The following is an 11,615-nucleotide window of genomic DNA, read 5'->3' on the forward strand; positions in this document are numbered from 1 at the left end:
TCCAATTTCATTCTTTTACACATGGATATCCAGTTTTCCCATCACCCTCTATTGAAGAGACTATCTTTTCCCCATTGTGTATTCTTGGCAGTCTTGTCAAAGTGTAATTAATCATATATGTATGGGTTCATTTCTGGGCTCTCTATTCCTGTCCATGAATGTATGTGTCTGTTTGTGCCAGTACTGTGATGTTTTGATTACAGTAGCTTTGTAATATATTTTAAAATCAGGGACTGTGATGCTTCCAGCTTTTTTGTTCTGTCTTAAGAATTGCTTTTGTTATTTGGGCTATGTAATGGTTCTATCCAAATTTAGATTGTTTTTTCTATTTCTGTGAAAAATGTCACTGGAATTTTGATAAGGATTGCATTAAGCATATAATATCCTCTTTGGGTAGTATGAACATTTTAACAATATTCTTCCAATCCAATCCACAGAATAGTTTTTCATTTATTTATGTCTTCTTCAATTTCTTTATTCAATATCTTACAGATTTCAGATAGTTTGTTGTTAGTGTATAGAAAACAACTGATTTTTATATGTTTATTTTGTATCCTGAAATGTTATTGAATTCCTTTCTTAGTTCCAACAGTTTTTTGGTGGTCTTTAGGGTTTTCTATATGTAATATCATGGCATCTGCAAACAATTTAACTTCTTTTTTATGACTTTAATGTCTTTGATTTCTGTGCCTTTTATCCCCTGTGTAAGGTCAATGCTCATTGTTTACTTATATGATCACATTTTTAAGTAGACATTGTAGTTATTCCCACTTTAATTATAATGAAACTGAATATTAGAGAGATCAAGTGACTTGGCCAAGATGCTTCATTAACAAATGGTAAAGCCAGATTAAAATTCAGATAGATCTTCCTTTCTCCAAAGCTCACACTGTTCACTAGCAAACTATACTGTCATCTTTTAACTTAAAATACAGAATCTCATTAAAATGCATATTACCCTGGAGATTAAGAAGTTGGAAAGGAAGTGGTAAGGGGATCCTAACAAAGGGAGTTTGTCCCTTGCTGTAGTCTCCTAAGGCTGCTGTAACCAAGTACTGCTAAATGTATAGCTTAAAAGGACAGAAATGTGTTCTCTCACAGTTCTGGAGGCTAGAAACCTGAAATAAAGGTGTCAGCAGGCTCCTGCTCCCTCTAAGGACTCTGTTTAAGCTTGCTTTTGTGTCTTTTCCAGCTTCTGGTGATTACTGGCAGTTCTTGCTATTCTTTGAACTGTAGCTTTATCATCCTAATATCTAATTCGGTTGTTATGTGGCCGTCTTTCCTCTGTGTCTTTGTGTCTCTGTGTCTTCACATGGCCTTCCATAAAGGTGTCAGTCATTGGATATAGGGCTCACTGTACCTAGTATGACATTATCTTAACTCCTTATGTTTGTAAAGGCCCTATTTCTAAATACGGTCACATTTATAGGTACTGGGTTTAAGGACTTCAGTTTGTCTTTACTGAGGACACAAGTTAACCCACAGCACTACCTTCCCATTTTCTTTTTTAGCTATGATTCCTTCAAAAGTTATGCTTGGGTTAGCTGGTGATTATTATATTTCTTGTAGGATGTAAAAAGACCATTAAAACTGTCTTTCCACTCAATCCTAAGGATTTTTAAATAAATTAGTGGGAAGAACAAAATCTTCCATTGCCGTATATTTCCCCAGGCCTATCTTTTGAGCAAATGAGCTGTTCACTAAAAGAGTTGCACATTGGAGAGATGCTCACTGTGTGCAACTGCGCTCTCCTACTAGAGAAGGAAAGGAAATAAGTAAGACCCCCTAAAGCTACATAGAATATTCAGGGAGTGATATAGTGTTGTCTTTCCTAACGTAGTGCACATTGCTATTTGTTGATTGTTGAATAAACAAGGATCATTCTTCCCTTGGAAAGTCTCAGTATGATTTGAAGAGCCCTGGGAAATATCATGCCATCTCACTATTTCATTCATACTTTTCTATTCTTTATTTATAAACTGCATTGTTCCAACAATTTAAAATAACAAGCTATAATAAATGTAAACTAAAGAAAATAAAAGGATGTAGATGATAATATTTTAGAGTCTGGTTCCTCCAAAACAAATCTTGTACTCTCCACTTGATGATTTTGGTGTCCCATAAATTAGTTAAAATTTGGGTATATTAAAAATATAGTGAACTGCTATAACTAGAATATTGTGTAGCTAATTGAATCCAGGAACAAATAACTGTACTTTAAAGGGAAGTGATATATTTGAAAAGAATTGGTGAGTTGTTTTTATCTAATCTTTCTGGGTGCTAGATGCTTGGCTGCTTGCAATGAAACGTCCTCAAAAAGTAAGGGACCTATGGCCCTTTGGTCATTTCTCCAGGGCAACCTGAGGCAAGAGAGCAGGCATGTATCAGGTCATACAACTGCCATCTATTTGCTGAACCCTGATCACAGAAACACTGTGCCACTTGTGATTCAAGTCAAGATCCACTTTCCTTGGTGACCAAGAAGCAGAAAGATGTTAATTAATTTTCCTTTTTCAGTGTCAATATTTGCCATACCTGCTCTAGAAGGGTGAAAATCCATTGGTTGAGAATGCTTCTCTTTATTCCCACTTGATTTAGGAAAAATAAGAGGGTCCACTAAATCGTGATTGTTTGTTTGTTTCCTTTTCCCCATGATTTTTTAAAAAAATGGTTGAATTGTTTAAGTTGCCTTCATTAAGAGAAAAATGGTTCTTGGAAAAGCATTTATCATCAGTCATTATGTTGGGACCACAGGCATAAACTAGGATTGTTTATGGGTCCCAGGCACCCCAGAACATGTGGCTATGCTGTATGTAAGTATCATCAGTGTATGTTTATAGCATTGCAGCAAACTCTGATTCTGTAAAAGCAATTCTATGGTGAGCAGGTAGGAGGGATAGATTGGACAAGTTTGTTTCTCAGACGATCTGACTCAATGGAAGGATAGATTTTAGAGAACCCAGTGTCATCAAGAGGTAGCATATTCTCCAAGCAGTCCTCCACCAGTACTTTCTGATGAATTTTGAAACCTGAGCTCCTAGGAATCTGAGATTAACTTTCTTGAGAAGTTCTTGGATTGAAGGTTTTCCAGATTCATAGTCAAATGCAGCATCTTAGCCTTTAATAATCAAATATAACCAAGTATAAATTGACCTTTTCTTTAAAGAAATGTATGGATACCAACACACACTGAAATAGGAGGCCTTGCTTCATATGCTCTGATGTGAGCAACATTTGCTTCTACTTTGCAAGCAATGAATGCTTTGGCTTATTGGCAGCTAGTCGCTCTCTACCTTTTCCACATTCTACATTTGTCTACTGGTTATCTGGGTGCTGAACAGACTCTGCCTGGAACTTATGGCATGTATTCTACGAGGCATTCCATCATCTTGATTTCATCGTCATTAAAAAGTCCCTGGCAACTCAGATGTTGAATGCTCATAGCGGGTCTGCCTGGTGGGGCACCTGTCCTCTTAGTCACCATTGGCTCTCTCAGCCGTGGTTTCTTTCTTTTGGCAATATTATCAAAACGTTCATTTCATTCATAATACCATCAACTTTTCTAGTCTGAAATAATTTCAAAGTTCATCAAGTTCACATATTTTTTTTTTTTTTTAGAGTTACGGAAATTGAAGTGTAGAGGTCATATGAGCTCTTAGTAGCAAAGCCCATAATAGAATCCAGACATCTTGACATCTAGCTTAATCTATTTTCTGCTTTTGTAAATTTCAGGCCGTTCTGCTGAAAAAGATTGAACACACTTGATTTACACATCCCTCTTGCTCAAACATCTCTTTATGGGTTAATTTGTCATTAAAAAATGTATTTTTCATTTCTCCCAGAATGTATCAACTGCAGGCAAGTTCAGGTAAAGTTTTCCATTTGGTTTTTCAGTTGACTTACATAAATAGGATTTATTCTCCAGGCTTGATATCACCTGAGATACTATAGCTCTCATGACTTTGGAATGTATCTAGTTGTGGTCAGATAAATACTAAGCACCCCCAGAGCTTCTCTAATCTGAAAATCTTCGAGAACGGGGGTCTGCAAACTGTAGCCCCTGAGCCACATCTGGTATGCTGCCTGCTTTTGTAAATAGTTTTATCAACCATGCTCGTTTGTTCACAAAGGCTGCTTTCAACTACAGCGGCAGAGTTGAGTAGCAGTGACAGAGAGTGTTTAGCGTGCACAGCTTGAAATATTTAGTCTGACCCTTTATAGAAAAGGTTTGCCAACTGCTGCTTTGGAAACTATAAAAATCCCTTCTAATAATCAAGATGCTGTTTGTTAGATACTATTTCTTTTTTATTTTCTACAAGAAAAACATTAGGTAATTTTAGAGTCATGCTAAGGTTTGTAAATAGACAATTTAGTTAATGACTTCCAGAACAATCAATATTGTTTTCCTTTTTGTTGTATGGTGATTCTTCCTGTGTTCTTGAATATTCATTTTTCCTGAAAGCTGACAGGTAATTATAAATTGAAATGACATCTCTTACATAAACATGGATGGTTTCTCTTTTTACATGTAGGAACCTGAAGATACAAATGTGTCTTTGATTTGTGAATTGACATTTGCAAGGCTTTAATGAATTATCCATAAGAAGAATATGGGAGAAATCAACATGCTTTGAAATTACTCTTGAGTTTTGTCCCCACTCTTGTTCTTAGTGAAGATGCTGAGGCAATAGATTTTTTTTTTTTAGTGATTATATTCATAGAATTGGCTTTGTAGTAAATTGCCAAAGTCTTGGATAATTTTTTGAGAAATTTTCAAGCAAATCTAATAAACAACCTGGCACCATTTATAAAGTTGACTTAATTTTGTTAGGTGCATTTCACCATTCAGCCTAATCATATTCTAAACAAAAAATAAATATCTGCACTTTGTATGCTTAGTCTTTTTCTTCCAATTTTCTCCAACAACACTGGTCAGTATTTCAATGCCTTTTCTTAGTATTGATATTTTAGGCAGTAGTTACTTTGTTACTGAATTCTGCAATGATTAATCACCATCACTCTGAAACTATCCTTCCTTCATCATAGTCATGAGTCGCTTAACAGTGGGAATGTGTTCTGAAAAAGTATTCCTTAGGTGATTTTGTCATTGTGCAAACATTATAGAATGTAAAAGATTTAAAAAACAAAAAGGTATGCCTATGTAAGGTACTTCCTGTGACTGAAGCATACAGGACTAAATGTTGCTCTAGGTGAGTGAGTGAGTTGTGATTGAATGTGAAGGCCTAGGACACTGCTGAACACTACTGGAGACTTCGTAAACACTATATAATCAGGCTACAGTACATTTATAAACAAATATTTTTAATAATAAATTAACCTTAACTGTAATTTTTTACTTTATAAGCTTTTAATTGTTTAACTTTTTGATTCTTGTAATAACTTTTAGTTCAAAACACAAACACACTGTATAGCTGTACAAAAATATTTTCTTTCATTATATCATTATTCTATGAGCTTTTTTCTATTGCAAATTTATTTATTTTACTTTAAAACTTTTTCTTAAAAATTAAGACACAAGCACACGTTTTAGCCTAGACCTACAAAAGATCAAGATGATAAAGATATCATTAGGTGGTAAAAATTTTTTGGCTCCACAATAATCTTATGGAACCACCATCGTATATGTGGTCTGTTCTTCACCAAAATGTTGTTTGGTGCATAGCTGTACTATAGTCACTTATTTTAAAATCACTCTTTCATTTGTATGTTCCGTGAAATCAGACACCAACTATATACTCATCACTGTTGTATCCTCATTTATTAGTAACTTCTTTATTCTGGACATATTATTGAGCATGTGCTATTGAGCTTTGCTAATCCTGAAAAGGAGCAGTTTGAAGCAGTCATGTCCCAATCCTCCTGGAGTTTGCAATTATTTCCTAGCACAGTACTGAGCACATAGAAATTGCTTAGAGATCCTCATTGAAGAAATATATTAATGGAGGATATTAGTGTTTGGTACTAAATCAGTAACAATTACAGTTAATTTTCTTTTATTCCACAGCTACAAGCCTCACATCTCAATAAGTAAGACTATTGACAACAAAAAGGATGAGAAATAGTATAGTTCAACACTCATCCACTACTAGAAAAATAATACCTGACAAATTATGAGTGATGCAGAAAAGTTGAACTTAAATTTCATTTCCTATTAAAATTTTTAAGTAAACATTTGTATTTATTGGGTATAAATGCCAAGATATTTATAGAGGCCTCTAAAGGCCCATATAATCTGGCTCCCCTGGAATTATAACCCATATCCTACATCTCTCCCCTTCATTCATTCTGCTCTCACCACACTGGCCTCTTTGTTCTTCAATCATGTCAGATGTGTTTCTGCCTCTAGATCTTTATTCTCTTTCCTCTATCTGAAACATTCTTCTTCAAAGAATGCACAAGGCTTACATTCTCAGCTCCTTTGGTCAGATCTTACTTTACTCATGTTATCTTGTCAGAGACCCTCTCTCTGACTTCCCTATCATAAGTTGAATACACCCCTCCCCAGGTACTAACTTTCTGCTGGCTTTATTCATTCATTTGTTTCTGCATGTATTTATTTTTATTTTTACTTCATCTATCTGTCCATCCATTCATGTGTTCATTCACATATACTCAGTTATTTACATTCTTGGACCATTGTTACTACAGATTTAAGGGTCATTTGTATATATTACGAGAAGCAAAGTTATATCAACATGGGTAAGGTAATGGAGCGTGCCTTGGCAAAATACAAATACAAATTTAATGCTATTAACATTCAAAAGAGTAGTGGTTACTGAATATTTCAATAATATCAAAAGAATCTAGTCTCTGTTTCTTACTAAATTTAGAACTCATCTGAACGAAAGTCAATGGCTACAAATGTTCATAGATGGTTTCCAAATATTCTCTGATCAATCTCTGTGCAACATTTGAGCAAATGCTATGTGCAAATGACTCATGTATTTTTTTCGGCATTTTGAGGTCCCGAGGTATGACCTTTTCACTCTACTCCAAAATTTCAAATGGTTATGCTTACTAGAGTCCAGGCTGAACATTGTTCAGGGTTGAAACAGGTAAAAGCTAGAAGCTACAGACTTTTGCCTTTTGATTGTGTTGTCTCAATGCAGAAGTCCTTGAAAGCATCTTTTAAACTTTATCAACCCAAATACCAAAACTTGCTGTGCTCCCTGGAAAATGTTCTGAAAATTCTTAACCCACAGTGTCAACTTCACCAAACCTAGGACCAGCAACTCAGGCATGCAAGTATGACATATTGTTTCCTATGCTATTCCTACATGGGCTTGGCTTAGATAAATACATCATACTATATAAATCTCAATATCTACATGGAGTTACGTGAATTATGTTGTGTAAAAACAGGCCACAATTTCAAAATTCAAAATCACTACTTTGATAATGATAAGACTACATTAGAGGAAGCATATGCAAGTACAGCCAGACACCTCACCTAAACATTGTCGTGCAATCTGCAAGCCAGAGGAGCCACTTGACTTTCAGTAGATGAGAAAACATGACACTTAGCTGTGGAGGGGAAATTGGACTTTATTGTTAGAAATTAGCCATTTGGAAAATTGTACTGATAATACATCTTAAAGGACTGTGGTACTTATCCAGGACAATATTTTGACTAAAAATAAAATTATAATTTTTGTTCATAGAAGTGTTTCAAAATCTATGAAGAGATTACAATGTTGTGAAGATTTTCTTTGGGAGGGAGGAATAAAACTTTAGGAATTTCTTCAAAAGTTGCATTTTATGTTTAAGAATATGAACCCAGTCTAGAGTTCTGTTGATTATGGATGCAGATTTTATTTTCAGTGTGTGTAGATGTTTGTAGCCATCTTATATCCACATATATCTATAAGTGTTTATTTGCAGGTTCTGAGGGTGCCACATAATTTTTGAACATGCCATGGAAAGTTATCTTTTTCTCCCAGTCCAGCTGTTAGCTTGCTTAGTGTCCTTCTCAGATATCCCACACACTCTTTGGTCGCTGTTGGAGACAGTTTGATACCACAGCCTGGGATCATGGACCCTTCTGCCCAGGGAATGCATGACACATTTGCTGTTGGAGAACTGTAGTTCACAAGCCCAAGCCTAACAGGTCTCCCTAAGCTTGCATGGTTCCACAAGAAAGCAGGAAGTAAAGGGTGGTTGAGTAGAACCTGTTGGTTTGCAGATCTCATTCCTAGTTTAGAGTAAATCAGTCACAGAAGATGCTGAAGGCAGCTGGTTTCTCAATCTCATCTGAAAATTGTAGTTCTATCATCATATATTTTCTATGGTAAGTAGAAATATATATGATTGAATCTATTTCCATTAGTTTTCTCATTTAAGAAATTAAGTCAACATTCTGTCTTTCACCTTGAGGCTTTCTCTGGTCAACAAATACATAATTGAGCTTTGTTAGAAGCTATGAGCTTCTTCAGTGGCCTGCATTTTGCCCTGGATCCTAGTACTGGATATCCTACTAGAAATGTTGGCAGTTCTTTCCTAAAGGCATGTTGAAGCCTTCAGTCCAGGAACATATGACCAAGGAGCAAGCCAAGAGCAAGGGTAGAGTCAACTGAATGGCACAATCAGCAAATTTGGGATAAGTCAACTTTTCCTAGACCCTAGCCTTGGTACTAGCTCCACTGCATTCATTTCATAGACGCTGTTCTCATGGCCTTAATATTTTCTCCAGGACCTTGTAAAACAATATGCATGGGATTATCAAAATCTGTGATGATTTCCATCAGGAGCCACAAACATCCTATCCCATGTTATTATCGTTAAGATTATGTAGAAGTCATTGAAATTGTGGTTAGAAACAAATGTGGTATCCATTTGTAGACGTAATTGTTAATGGGATTTAGTCTTGAGAAAATACTGTACAAAGGTTGAAGCAAATCCTTTATTATCTGGATTATTTTTCTAGAAATCATCTCTGCTTCTGCCTACAGAGCTCAGAGATAGGCTAGACACGGATCGAATTCCCATGTCTATAAACGTAGGACTGAAGCACAGGTAAACAACAGGTTAACTAATAAATATTGACTTTAGTAAAACAAGTGTCATCTCAATTAGTAAAACAAGTGTCATCTCAATTGCTTTCTCATAGCTGTGAGCTCTAAATGATGATATAGAGTACAACCACCAAAATCAGAAGAATCATTTTTGGCAACAGCACTCTTGAAGAAATAGGAGAGCCATAGTAATAACAAAGCAAGTGTTTTGTATTATACCTCAGGGCAGGGTTTTGTTTGCTTTTCAAGGAAATGGGATTAATAAAGAACTAGAAAGATTTTATTCCGAGCCTAGTTAGAGCACATCTCACATTCTTGATCTGTTTGAATATATTATGGCAACTCGGAAAATAATATAGTAATCTAAATCATAGGTACTCTGGATTTGTGTGGCAGGCAGAAACAAGACATAGGTTCAGAAGAAATGTATGCAAAATAGTTACAGGTTCTCTGTGAATGTCAGACAATACGTTAAGCCAGATAAGATTTCTAGAATCATTGAAAGAACTGTTCCTTCTAAAGTATCCATCTTAGAGCTAATGATATCTCTTTTCCTCCTCATCATCCTGGTAAGGAAAGGAAAGTCTGCTATGTAGGAACTTGTTTGTTAGGCTTCTATCAAGCAGCTGGTTTATTTGTTGACATTAGGATTAGGTCTATGGTATACTAGTGCCTGAGTTTTTATGAGGTTATTTCCAATATACTCTGCTTGATATCATCTTTGCTGGACAAGGAAGTAGAACTGACAGTTTGAATATCAGCTTCTTTCCTGGTTTTACATTTGAAAGATTTGTTTGTAGAAATATTCATATGAATGACTTTAGTGTACAATTAAAGATATTTTAACATTATGTTATAAATTATAAATTAATATAATTATAAATTATAATAAATTGTTGCATTCTCATGCAACCCTATTCCCTGTTAAGCAACTAGGGTCATCCTTTTGATCCTATATATGAATCTGCCCTGGCAAACCAGAGGCTTCTGTACCACCTGCAAGGGTCTCATCATTACCCATATATTATCTCAGGGTCCTCTACAGTGTCTCGTTTTATATTCACTTCCATGGAGGAAATGATGTCAATCACCAAATCAAGAGAATTCTTTGGGTTCTTTATTATAAGGGGACTAATCTCATTCGTGAGGGCTACACCCATGTGACTTAATCACCTCCCAAAGCCTCCACCTCCTAATACCATCATCTTGGGGGTTAAGATTTCAACATATGAATTTTGTGGAGACACACATATTCAGACAATAGCACTTATATTTTGGTGACCCCTCAGAAAATTAAAAATAGAATTACTGTATGATCTAGCAATTCCATGCCTGGATGTATACCCCCAAAAATGGAAAGCAGGATCCTAAAGAGATATTTGTATACCCTTTATCATAACATAATTATTCACAATAGCAAAAAGGTGAAAGCACCTCATGTGTCTAGAAACAGGTGAATGGATAAACAAATGTGGTATATACATACAAGGAAATTTTACTTAACCTTATAAAGGAAGGAAATTGTGACATATGCTACATCATGGATGGACTTTGAAGAAATTATCTATGTGAAATAAACCTGTCATAAAAACACAAATACTGTGTTATTTTATTTATATGAGATAAGTAGAGTAGTCACATTTATTAAAAACAAAAGTAGTAGGGAGGTTGCCAGGACTCCAGGAAAGGGAAGAATAGGAATTGTTGTTTAACGGGCACAGAGTTTCAGTTTTTCAAGATGAAAAGAGTTCTGGAGATTGATTGTACAACAATGTGAATACACTTACCACTACTGAACTGTGCACTTAAACAGCGCTAAGATGATAAATTTTACATGTGTTATGCCACAATTAAGAATAAAATAAAATATAATACTCACATATTAATGCCGCATTTGATATTTTATATCTTCTTGGTAATCTTTAAAACAGTTTCATTCATTTCCAGGGCACCAGTCCAGAGCAAGAGGTTCATCAAGAGTCATTTCTGTTTTGTTAGGTTTTGTTTTCTCTAGGATTCTATGTGTGGAACACTTTCTCTTGGCTGCCTGGCAAATCTTCAACAAGACCCCATACACTCTGACATCAAGGAGGGTATTGTCCCAGAGCTTTCTCCCAAGATACTCAAACCTGGTGGTTTGCAGGCATGAGGTGGCCACCACCAACCTTTAGTCAATAGCCAGCAGGCTGTGCATGGGCATCAGCCCTTGGTCACAAAAGTGACTGAAAGGAGCTGCTAAATGCCCCAGTATGAGCATGAGTGGGGCTTCTGAGAAGAAAGGGCAGCAGAGCACCAGGAGGAGAAGCCTAAAGAACAAAATGCATTTGCTGATCCTGGGGGAACTTGCAGTTTCTATGCCCTTGATACTGTTACCAAGCTGAGCAAGAGGGAGAGGAAGCAGCGCTCAGCGAGTAAGTCCTTGACCAGGCCTTCTGTAGCCTGAGATTTGCCACAAGCTGTTTCAGCCCCAGCTGTTGCAAGCAGGATGAGCAAGCGAGAATATTCACCTGGCCATCCACTCCAGTAGTGACGAGGTGTGTCGAACAGTGTCTGCAGCTTGGGTCATTCCAGGTACATGTGGAT

At 36.1% G+C, this 11,615-nt stretch overlaps 1 long non-coding RNA gene across 1 annotated transcript in view; it reads right to left on the reverse strand.

Annotated features, from left to right (window-relative positions):
* Window positions 1–11,051, reverse strand: part of LOC115832301 — a 48,292-nt gene extending 37,241 nt beyond the window's left edge. Inside the window, exon 1 of the long non-coding RNA XR_004027709.1 lies at window positions 10,912–11,051. This is a non-coding gene — a long non-coding RNA (uncharacterized LOC115832301). The remainder of the gene's footprint in view (window positions 1–10,911) is intronic.
* Between the last annotated feature and the right edge of the window lie 564 nt (window positions 11,052–11,615).

Source organism: Nomascus leucogenys, chromosome 3 (genome assembly GCF_006542625.1).
Source record: "Nomascus leucogenys isolate Asia chromosome 3, Asia_NLE_v1, whole genome shotgun sequence".
Taxonomy (NCBI): Eukaryota; Metazoa; Chordata; class Mammalia; order Primates; family Hylobatidae; genus Nomascus; species Nomascus leucogenys.